Source organism: Paroedura picta, chromosome 2, assembly GCF_049243985.1.
Source record: "Paroedura picta isolate Pp20150507F chromosome 2, Ppicta_v3.0, whole genome shotgun sequence".
Classification (NCBI taxonomy): Eukaryota; Metazoa; Chordata; class Lepidosauria; order Squamata; family Gekkonidae; genus Paroedura; species Paroedura picta.
The window spans coordinates 148,444,870-148,454,584 of NC_135370.1; the positions used below are offsets into that span (position 1 = coordinate 148,444,870).

The 9,715-nt window shown below is 44.4% G+C and overlaps 1 protein-coding gene across 4 annotated transcripts in view; it reads right to left on the reverse strand.

Moving 5' to 3' along the window:
• The window catches only part of SYNDIG1L (synapse differentiation inducing 1 like), a 51,193-nt gene extending 42,782 nt beyond the window's left edge, over positions 1–8,411 (reverse strand). The window contains exon 1 of one of the 4 annotated variants that reach the window (XM_077323221.1): positions 7,898–8,396. The gene's annotated coding sequence lies outside the window, so the exon portion shown is untranslated. Of the gene's footprint in view, positions 1–7,091; positions 7,405–7,428; positions 7,548–7,897 lie in introns of those variants that run through there. The other 3 variants (XM_077323223.1, XM_077323222.1, XM_077323224.1) reach the window with 3 other exon arrangements.
• Positions 8,412–9,715: the final 1,304 nt, after the last annotated feature.

Below are 9,715 nucleotides of genomic sequence, written 5' to 3' on the forward strand. Positions count from 1 at the left end.
ATGGAGGGCTTGGTGACAAGCAGATGGGGACTTGTTTGCCAGACACAGGCAAGCAAAGAGGGAGAGGTTGGCAACAGATGTCAGATATGGATTTTTTAATGGAACTAGCATGCTGTGATTTGGGCCTCACTTAATGATGGTGTGATCTTATTACCTATGTTTTTGTCATTCCTTCCTTTTTTCTCATTTATTTTCTTTATGCATTTTGGGGCTTCTATAATGCAAGATGGGGAGTTCTCACTGTGAAGAGTTGCAGCTTGTTTCTAAGAAGTGCCCAACAAGTCTTTCAATGTAAAAAAATAAACACATTAAGTGCCAAAAAAATTTAAGAGATCTGAAACTGTGCTGTCTCATGCAATCTGAGTTGGAAAACACATTTGTTTAGGCACAGTTATGGTTCTGGCAGAGATACAAACACTGAAAAGCTGACAGAGACTGTAAATAAGCAAGGGGCAGAGATAAGCAACAAAGAACTGAGGAGTGGGAGGTATCCAGGTTGGCCTGATGATTAGAAGCCTGGTGATTACAACAGGAGAAATCTAATGAGATTCAGAGATAATATTAAATCAGTAAAAGCTGCAAACCTCACTGAAGACAGGGAAATATACATGCATTTGTCTATCCCAAAACCTACTAAGACCAAGTAGCATTTTAAATGACACAGGGTTCCATTTTAATGAAAAAGCCCAAGACCTCAGTCTTGCAGGAGAAAAGGGAATGGTCCCCCAAACCTGCTTTACTCATTAGATGTCTCAGTTGTACAGTCAAACCACAAAGTAACCAACGTGGAACTCTTTGGGAGGACATTTTAATAAAGGGATTAAGGGTGTAGTAAAACAGAATTGTGAAGGAGGGCAGTTTTTATAGGGATGCAATTTTAATTTTCTATGAAAAATTTAAGCAGTTATCCTCACCCACGTGTGTTCACCCATACTTCATTGTTATCTAGAACTATTACAATGACTTTATTTCATTACCCTAACTCGGTAATCCAGTTTTATCCCACTAGTTATTATGTATTATACTAGTCTTTATAACTGTGCAATCTGCCTTCAATCTCCATTAAAAAGGTGCATGATAAATGACAAACTAATAAATTGTGTGAATTGTTGAAGGAAAGAGAGTGTGCCCAGAAAATTAGCTGTCATGTTTTTGGTGAAATAGTCAAAGGGCATTCAGTTCAATAGGGATGGTTTTAATTATGCTGAAGTCTAGCTATCTCGAACTATTCAAGTCTGGTTAGTTCAGCCAACAGAACTGATGTGTCCAGGAAAGAGCTGTTTATATAAGAATTCAATGGCTTACTTTCATAATGGCAGATTTAAGGGTGGTATTCAGTGTGAAGCATGAATTCTCCCATACCCTGCACAGCAATTTATAAGTTAAATTTTTAAATTTTGATTAGCAATGCAAATATTTTTATTGATTGTATGTGATGGTCTATTGTTCTTTATCAAAGCAATGTATTTATAAATGTATTTCTGATTTTTAAATACATTGTAATTAATAACAGCTTCATACAATGTTATTCATAAGATAAGTGGTTGACTGAAGTTCTCATAATCCAAAGCAGCAGCAGCTCTATTTCTGAATTTGTACCAATCGATGAACAGGAAGATGAAGGGACATTTATCTATCACAGGTCAGCCCTGCGGTATTCCATCTCCATTTACTGTACACTCTAACTGCATCTTCTGTGACAGATGTATCTCCACAGAGTGCCCAAGTTGAACCTATGACCAAACAGAATGCTGAATAATGTGGTCCAATCCAAAAGCAGAATCTGTTTAGGGAGGGCATCTGGCTCATTCTAATGCCCACTGTATCTTTAGTAAATGAACTGACACAATTCAGGAGCCAGCATTGTGTAGTGGTTACAATCCACTTAGAATCTGGTTTGAATCCCCACTATGCTATGCAGGATTGATGAATGACCTTGGACCAGTTGCATATTCTCAACCTTACCTAGCTTACAGTGGTGACATAAGGGGAAAAAACAGAGAAAGAGACCAAAAAAGCCACTTTGGGTTCCCTTTAAAAGCAGAGTATAAATATCCAAATAAAACAAATAAACAAACAATATAGAGGTAGCTTAGGTAGAGTCAGGGCTGCTGGCTATTCAAATTTCTCATCATTTGATGACTTGCAGATTTGTGAATTGACTATGCAGCCTGAGGTGCTTAACTGGTAACTGTTAATTTAATTTCACCCAATCTAGCACTTTTTGCTACTTGCCTAAATTGATGTAAATGCAAAACATTTGAGCTGGTTCTAGTTATAACATGTTACAGAAAGTATTTCCTCATAAGATATATGCTTTAGCCACTACTTCACAGTCAGCCCTGGTGGAAATTCTTTCAGAAATCGGATTCTTATACACTAGTGCAACTAGAATAAGGCTTGGATGTATCCTCTCCGTCCTGGATAGGCATGTGGAAAATGTAGCATGTTCTTCCAGAATTTAGCACCTTTAGCTTTTGTATTTCCTGACTGCAAACTGTTGCTGATGAATTAGGGAATATCTGGGCATTTCTAATAGCTAAATTTGGGTGCTTTGTAGAAATCCCTGAGCTATTCTGGGTTTTTTTTATTGGACTTTCAAACTCTGTTTCCTATTGAAAATGTGGATCTTGAAAGAAAAAAGTCAAATAAACACATGTAAACAAGCATGGTTTTACAAGCAGGTGTCCATTGCAAAGGGAGGGAGGCCAGAACTTTTCATGTCTTTCAGATCTGAAATCTTTGTAGAAAGCTGCCTAGATCTCAAAAGTCTAGGGAATAAAGCAAAAACCTGACAGTCGGAGATTTGTCTTGTAAAAGTGCTTGTAATACATCTCTCTGGGGAAATAATCTCCCAGATGCTTAGAAGACACATTGCAGAAGGGAGGGGCATCTGTCGCAAGAAAGGCTGAAACAAATCACAGGAGAAAATCAGTTGAAAGTCTGCAGAGTGATACAATTTTAGGGAAGAAGTTTGTACAACCATTTCTGGGGTCTAAACCAGGTCTAGATTAGAATTTTCTACTCCAAATCACTCCTTTCCCCTGGACAGAGTTGCAAACATGTGTTCTATGTCTGAAATTCTTCTAAGGGGACCAAGTGGAAAGGGAGAAACTAGGGGAAAGTGAAGAGAAAGGAAAGTATCTGTTGCTTTTGTGTGATTATATGTGTACATGTTCATGTAGGAAGGATAGCATGATAGCTTATTTCCTGATGTTACATAAATAATACTGCAATCCTATGCAAAGTTACCCCAGTCAATCAGTTTTGATTAATTCTGTATGGGATGGTTCTATAAGGCAGTGGTCCCCAACCTTTTTATCACCGGGGCCCACTCAATGCTTGACAATTTTACTGAGGCCCGGTGGGGGGGGTAGTTTACTCCTCTACTCTCAACCACTGCCCTAACTCTCTCTGATCGCTATGGTAATGTTTAAACATCCCTTCAAAATAAGATACACAACAATGAACATAAGGAACATTTTATTTTCATGGAAATTTTAACTCATGACAATGACAAATCAATGGGAACCCTGAGCTTGTTTCTCTGCAACGAGATAGTCCCATCTGGGAGTGATGGGAGACAATGACACCCGAAGTGTGTTGTAAAGGGCCGGGGGGGGGATGAAGTAAAGGGCCGGGGGGGGGGGGAAGAAGGCGTCCTTTGCGGCCCACCTCCAATTAGTCGATGGACCACATGTGGTCCGTAGTCCACAGGTTGGGGATCGCTACTATAAGGCACAGCTGCCTGACTACTTATGGAAAGCATTCTTATGATACGTATTATAGTGCCAGTGACCTTTCATTTCTCTATAGTCAGTACAGTAAGAAACAAATGTCACATAGGAAGTAGCTGGCCTTCTTCTTTATGAAGTTGCTCTTGCCTTCTGAACTTAAAAGGTGTTGCATGTCTTCCATCCCAGCTCCCTCACTGGAGACTGAATACACCTGTTTTGGTCCCATGTCTCCTGTACAACCTTTATCCCTGCACATACCTTTAGCCACATTTCTGCCTGGCTCTTAATCTTCCTCAACAACCTTCATGTAGCCAGAGTTATTTGAACCTGCAGCAATTGGAGACTTCTGGCAACACTCTTCCCTTTCAGCATGTCCAATGGTTTCTTTCAAAGGGAAAGACTCCATTTTTGCTTCTTCATCCTAGAAACCTCTAGGGCATCTGGAAGCCTGATTTGTACCTAGCACCATATAATCCAATTGCCAGCAACAACTCTTGGTCTCCATTTTAAGACAGATATGGTCAACAAACATGTTGGCAATCACACCCCAAGTATGTTTGTATGTACGTCCGTACATACGTACGGATGGATGGATACATACACACACACATATACTTGGGGATGTGATGGCCAACACACACACATATATTGCTTCTGCCTCCTTTTGCATTTAGCATTCAGCCTCATGAAGAGTTCTAGGGAACTCAAATAATTATATTTACTATTTTCTGATGCTTAATATATCCTAATAAAAAGCTTTTTTCTGTAGAGTTGTTTGTCCCTTGAATCAACATGAGTTTATTACTCATATTTTGGAGAACCCTGACATGTGATTGTTTAAAGAGCAATTCTAAGCAGGTCTACTAAAAATCTCTTTAAGGTCTATTCAGTGGTGCTTACCCCCAGGAAAGTTCTTCGGATTGGACTATTAAGGTACTTGAACTCTTCAGTAAACCTAGAGCTGTCAATTGATTCAAGGTTGAAAAAGTCAATTAACTTTATTGCTTCTAACCAGCTAGTAAAGAATCACTGAAAAGGGAAACAGGTGCTATTTTTAACATTTCGTGCAAAAAAAAGGAAGGGTGCATCTACAAACTGAACTGTGTATTTAAACACACAGCTCAAATTAAAAGATGAGAATGACTTAATATTTCCCTTTCAAAGGAAGACACTTCAGATAAAACCTGGTTTGAACTCCACGTTTCAAACCTGTTATTAATTAATGAATGAGTGTGTAGCAATAGGGCAATGAGTATAAGAAATCAGGATGAAAGCACAGTTGGGAAGCACAACATGACAGAAATATTTTACTGCATGAAAATATTTCCAGATGGGTATCCATATTAATCTGCAGCAGCAAAATAAAACAGGAGTCCCATGACACTTTAAAAACAAATATAATTTATTGCAGCATAAACTTTCATAAGACTTCACTTTATCAGATACAGTAGGATAGAAATAAATCCCTCCATAATTTATATACACAACAAGGAGGTGCTGGCACAATAGATTTATACTCCAATGTATCTGATGAAGTGAATTCTGATTTGCAAGAGCTTAAACTGGAAAACATTTAGTTTGTTTTTAATCTGCTACTGGACTCCTGCTTTATTTTGCAGGAAAATATATGCTGCAACTCCAAAGGTTGTGTGTGGGGGGGATTGGAGGGATACTGCAAGTCTGGTCTTTCATGAGCTTCTGTCATCATAACACCAAAAATATGTTGCTAGGTCACTAGTCAGTTGCATAGCACATGCTTTGCTCGTAGAAAATCTTAGATCGAATCCTTGGCAACTACTGGGTAGCTAGGCAAGACCTCTCCAGGCCTGGGAGTATGAAGAATTGCTGGAAGTCAGTCAAGACAATGCTGGGCTGGGTAGGCCAATGACCTGGCAATAGACTCTCTGTGTTAAATTCCGCCATGGAGACTCCTGTGATCAGGCACACCGTGGCTTTAGAGTTTGGTAGCTATACCAAGAAGGCAGCATACCAGCTTATCTCCAAATAGCTGCACTGCTGTATCTTGGCAGTAACTACTTGCCCTTGGTATGACTGTAGCCCACATCCAGGGAATAGATACCAGCTCTCCAGAGAGTAAAACTACCTTATATGGAGTAAAAGGCATATAGCCACAGGATCAGCTTAATATTCACCCCTTTGGATTAATTCCTTACAAACATCTATTCATCACTTCCTCCAAGAAGTTGAGGGCGAAGGGTTCCCATTTATGTTTTCCTCACAACAATCCTGTGAGGTGGGTTAAGCTGATTGAGAATGCTCAAGGTCATGTCCCCAGTGGGGATCTGGTCCCAAATTTCTCAGTTTGAACCTCCTCATTACTCATCACTATTTGCTTCATCCCTGGGAGGCAAGTGTCTTGTGTACCTGAAACCAGGAAGACGGCTTGGACCATCATAGAATCTGTTGGGGGAGCCCAGCACAGAAGTGAGTGAGCAGCATGGGGACTTCTATAACAAAGAGCCTTTTCACACCTAACTCCAAGAGTGCTTTTCAGCCTCTTACATATTATCTGTGAATACGTGTACATATTGCTCATAATGAGCAGGAAAAGGAATAGAGCCATTAAAAATGAATACACATTCTAGGCAATGTTAATTTTACATTCACATTAAGCAAAACCCATTTCAACCCCACATGTGCAAGTGCTGTAAAACCAGAACAACAGATGCAAGACATGGAATACAAAATGCACATCTAACTATTGCTTCTGAAAAACAACAACAAACAAACCCCTGCCATAGTCTCTGCCTCCCAGGCTGCTGTAGCCAGAAGGATGGAAGGAATATTGGGGAGGGGGGAAAGAGAGTGGCATGATTATCAAGATTGACAAGGGCACCAGTTTAGGGACTCTCTACACTGCACAGGCAGAGCAACAGCTAATGTTGGAATTCCAGCAAACTGCAAGTCTGTGCTATTTGTGGCTTTGCTCCATGCATCTGACAGGAAAGCAGTAAGCAGCAGGCTTAGCTCCCCCTCATGTTTGACCCCTGGGTCACTGCATTGTGAGGAAACTGCTTCTCCTAAACCATGGGCTTAACTTGGAAGAAAGACTGTATACACCTGCTGAATAAAACCAAATAATGCCAGAGGGATCTGGCATACACAAATTATAGGCTTGGACTATGAAGTTCAAATCTATGAACTAGACAATAGATGACAACCTGTCATCTGTCTATTCGGCTTAAACTCACAGGGCTGCTGTGGGGCTTAACCCCCCCCCCCCCCGCAACCTCCTTGGAGAACAAACAAACCCTCTTGGCAGAAATCCCCAAGGGCCCCTCCAGCTCTCTGGCTGCACTGGACGTAAGCCCCACGGACTGAAACGCGACTTACTTCCGAGCAGACCTGCTTAGGATCACGCGCTCTGCAACCCCTTTCCTTGCGCGAATTACCAGGTTTGCGCTGAAGGCTGCGCGGCAAGAAGAGCTTCCTGCCTTGTTCTCTTGGAGCGAGGAGCTTCTCCTAACCAAACGCCACTCCGAGGGAACCGCCAGCCGGGCTCCTCTTTGAGATCCATCCTCGCAAAGTGGAAAGCCACGTCCGGCTGCTGCGCGCGCTCATCCCGGGCAGTTGCCTTCCGAGCAAAGGCGCGCAGGCTCCGGGGCTCACACGACACCCCCCCCCCCTCCCCGGGGGTCCTCGTGCTCTGCTGCTGCTGCTTCTAGCTTACCCGCATCCCTTGGGGTCGATGCATATCGGGGAAGTTAAAAACCGCCGGCCGGAGAAACGACGGGGGCGCGCCGGGGGCGGGGAGGTGGGTGGCGGGGCGGGTCTGCGAAATGGGCTGCCGCCGGCCAGGCCGACCCTCCACGAACCATCTCAAGTGGCGCCGCCAGACTTTCTTTCCCCGCCCCATGGCCAGCTGCTCCAGGGGCTCTTCGGGATTGGGCAGTTCCCTCGGCGGGCACAGCGCCTCGCCCCTCCGCGTGGCATCAGGGCGCCGGACCGGGGGGGGGGGGCGCACCGCCGTCCCGCCCGAGAGACGCCGGGCTCCTCCCCCGCTCCGCTTGCTGTGCCACTGCCAGCCCTCCCCCTGCAACTCGGCGGTTTGGGGCAAAGGCGAAACTTTCGGGGTCCCGACGCTTCGCCGGCAGGGGGGTGGGTCGGGAGGAGGGCGCCGCGGGCTGGAGCCTTCTTACCTGAGCCGGCGAGGCTGCCTCAGCCTCCGAGCCGGAGCCGGGCGGGCTGGAGGAAAGCGGGCTCAGGCATGATCCCGGCAGCTCCTCGCCTCCTGCCTGCCACCTGCGCGGGCGAGCGGGCTGGACTCTTCAGGTAGCCGGCCCACTGGAGGCGACGGCGAGCCCGAGGAGGAGGAGGAGGCGGCAGGCGGACGGCACAGGCGGAGCCAGCGCTGAGGCAAAGGGATGCGCCTGAGCCGAGGTGCCCGGGGGGGGGGGGAGAGAGAGAGAGAAGCGCCTGCCGCCCGCACAGCCCGCCGGCTGCAGCAAAGCCTCCCTCCGCCTTAGGGCGAGATACCCCGCCGCACAGAGGGCGCCTTCTCCTCGCCCGCCTCTCTCTCCGCTCGGCGTGAGCTTCGCCTCCTACTGCTTCCCGCCCCCCTATCGAAGGGGTCCAGAGTCATTTTTCTCCCGGTCCTTCAGTGGCCCCGAGAGACCTGTGGCCGCTGCTGGTGGTTGCGCGTGGGAGACGGAAGAAGAGGCGGCCGCCTGCGCTCCTGGCAAGCCGCAGGAGAGGCGCGAGCTTTTCTCTCTACGTTTCTCGGCCTCATCGAAACCCAAAAGCCATTTGAAACCCAAAAGGCCAACCAAAATAAGATAGCCACGGCCTGTACGCTCCCCTTCTCCGGTTCTGCTTGAATATTCAGCCCGAGGAAGAGTTCTGGAGAACTCAAAAGCCTACCTGATTTGCTGTTATTTTCAGTTTGGTTTTAATAATTGGTATTATGTGGGTTTTGTTGTTGGATTTTGGTACTATTACAACTAGCTGTTATCTCCCCCTCCCTCCCTAGTTTGTCTGACTGAAAGATATTAAACATTTTCTGAACCATTCCATCATGCCTTGCAGGTTGCAGTTGTTTTAAGCAGAGGAATCACAGAGGGTGGACAGTCTGAATCAGAGTTGTTAAAAGTGAGAGGTTTTCTTGTTTATTCATTAGCATGTGTCGTCTTGTATTTCCACCATTATCCAAAAATAACTATGGTGAGATTTACATAACATGCAAATATATTTAAATACCATACATTTAAAAGTCAGGTGTTATATTTACTATTTATTTAGAACACTGATTTGTTACAGAAACCTGCATGAAGCAACAAAGAGAATATTTAATCAATGGACACTAATAATAATTGTAAAAGAATGAAAGACTTTTCAATAAAGTGTGCAATTGCCCCCAGTTCATGTATGCTCTTCATGTCACCTCCAGGCGACATCTGTTGAGAGAGGCGGGGTATAAATCCAAAAATAAATAAATAAAACGTCTTGAGGAGATAATGCCATGGTAGAAAAGACATATTTGTTGGGGAAACTGGCACTGCAAGGAAGAGATTAGCAGGGCCCTTCTGTATTTTGTGTCTCTGCCAAACACTGGGCACAGCCACTCCTTTGCAGAGATGATGTCTAATGAACTAAAAGAGAGTGAGAGAGAAGGTATGGGTGGGGAGGTGAATGGATAAGGCAGTGGATAATTCACCCACCCTCACTGCATTTGTTTGCTGGTAAAAAAACAAAACAAAAGCACCACACACAACCATACTTGCTTCTCTATCCACCTGTTTTATTTTTGGTTGTCTGTTTTATTTTCCCATGGTATTGAACAATTGCTATTTCCCCCTTTGCTGTAGAAAAAGTTGCTAACAGAAAAACATCCTTGGAGAACTGCCAGACCATGCGGAGGGATGATTCATCTCACTTGAAACATAAGGATAAGAACTGGTTTGCTGGATCAAGTCAAGGTTTACTTTGTTCGGTATTGTCAGACTTCTTAGGGAAATTGC